The sequence below is a fragment of the Neomonachus schauinslandi genome, chromosome 9, assembly GCF_002201575.2.
Source record: "Neomonachus schauinslandi chromosome 9, ASM220157v2, whole genome shotgun sequence".
Lineage (NCBI taxonomy): Eukaryota > Metazoa > Chordata > Mammalia > Carnivora > Phocidae > Neomonachus > Neomonachus schauinslandi.
The window spans coordinates 73927839-73929767 of NC_058411.1; the positions used below are offsets into that span (position 1 = coordinate 73927839).

At 40.2% G+C, this 1929-nt stretch overlaps 1 pseudogene; it reads left to right on the forward strand.

Annotated features, from left to right (window-relative positions):
• The first annotated feature begins 878 nt into the window (after positions 1-878).
• Positions 879-1601, forward strand: LOC110585531 (annotated as a pseudogene).
• The last annotated feature ends 328 nt before the right edge of the window (positions 1602-1929 follow it).

A 1929-nucleotide genomic window follows, 5' to 3' on the forward strand; every position in this document is an offset into this window, starting at 1 on the left:
CTCTTCTTAGAATGTGAGGGGGCTACTCAGAGACTCAGAACATTCAACCCTGCTGCTTAACAACAGCTGCCTTTGCAATTTATGGACTTTGTAATCCTCTCTAGGAATGTGGGTTTCAGCCAGAGCAGATCATGGGTAGTGACAGTCATGTCAGGAAAAACAGTCTTTGCCAAGAAAGGCTTTCCAAGAGTATGAAGATATCAGAAGCCCACTCATGGGTTGGTGGGAAAGAGAGCGGTCTGGGTCACTCTAAACCTGACTTACTTATGCAGAGCAGGTTTGTACCTGCTGGATCACAGGCCCTTCAAAACTCTGGGGCTGATTTAGAATGAAAATATAATTTCTTAAAATAGTTGAGGGCAAACAGTAACTCCCAGATTGACTCAAAATTTGAATTTTAAAGGGGTTGTGCTGGGCCCCTGTGTCCTCCAAGGAATTCAGACTAAGGGATCTTATCTCCTACAAAACCACAGAACTCTGAAAGATGGTCATACCTCCTTAACCTGTGAAGATGAAGCATGTGCCTCAGAGCTCATGGACTGCTTAGGGGAACCAAGAGATATGAATAGGTTGTGGCTTATAAGCTAGGCTTAGAGATAGACAGTTTAGATATGTATCTTCCTTCTTAGAGTAACAGACATTAACACTAAATTTCAAAGTCAAATGAGATTGTTAAAATACCCAAATGAATGAATATCCTTGGCAACCCCCATGGCCTTAGTGCCCTCTTCTTTCTCTCTACAGGTCATCCCAGAACAAGCCACACAATGGAGTCCACAGAATAATTAAATCAGTCTGAAGTGTTAGAATTCATTTTGCAGGGCTGACCATCTGCCAGGATATATAGTTTCTTCTCTCTGTACTCTTCCTAGTTGTCTATGTGGTCACAGTCAGGTAACCTTTTCATTGTGGTCACAGTGTTTTACATCCGAAACTTGAACACCCCGTACTTTCTTCCTGGGAACCTCTCCTTTATAGATACGACCCTCACTTCCTTTGCTGCTGCTAAGATGATTGTGAACTTGGTTTAAAAAAAAAAGCATAAGACCATTTCCTTTGCTGGATCTTTCTCCTTCACTTACTGGATGGAGTTGAAATGAAACTGTTGGTCTCCATGGCATATGACAGATATGCCGCTATTTGTAAGCCCCTACATTGCACAACCATCATGAACAGGAAGGTGTGTGTTTTGCTGGTAGGGACCTCAGGATTCTTAGGTCTTCACTTAGGGCTTTTTTTGTGAATTTGCCTTTCTGTGGTCCCAAAGTGGTGGACCGCATTTCCTGTGATCTCCCTCTGGTTACTAGGTTTGCCTGCATAGATACAGTATATCGTACAGATTGTCACTGTTGCCAGCAGTGGGATGATCTCTCTGAGCTGGTTCATGATTTTGCTTATCTCCTACAGTCTGATCCTCATGACCATTAAGAGTCACTCTTCTACTCATTCCACTTTGATTGCATCGCAGCGGTGATTCTCTTTCTTGGCCCATGCATCTTCACTTGTATCTGGCCCTTCAGCAACCCCTCTGTGGATAAGTCCCTTGCTGTATTTTACACCAGTGTCACCCCATCTTGAACCTAATTATCTACACTCTGTGAAACAAAGAAATGGAGATAGCCATGAAGAAATTCTGGCGTGATTTTGTGAGTTCAAGAGAGAATACTTAGATTAAAATGTAATTTAGAAACAGATTTTTAAAAGTTTTTAAAGAAAACTTTAGATCTTTTAAAAACTGTTACTGATCTGATACAGAGTATACAAGACTTATAAAAGTCAGACATTCAAGGATATTTTGACTCTAGTACCAACAAAAAAATAAATGAATGGCTTTAGGTATTTTAAATGATTCCAACTAATTATAAAAAAAGGTCCATTAACAACTCACTTGTATTTAAGATATATCAAATATATGCTTTATTTAGGTAT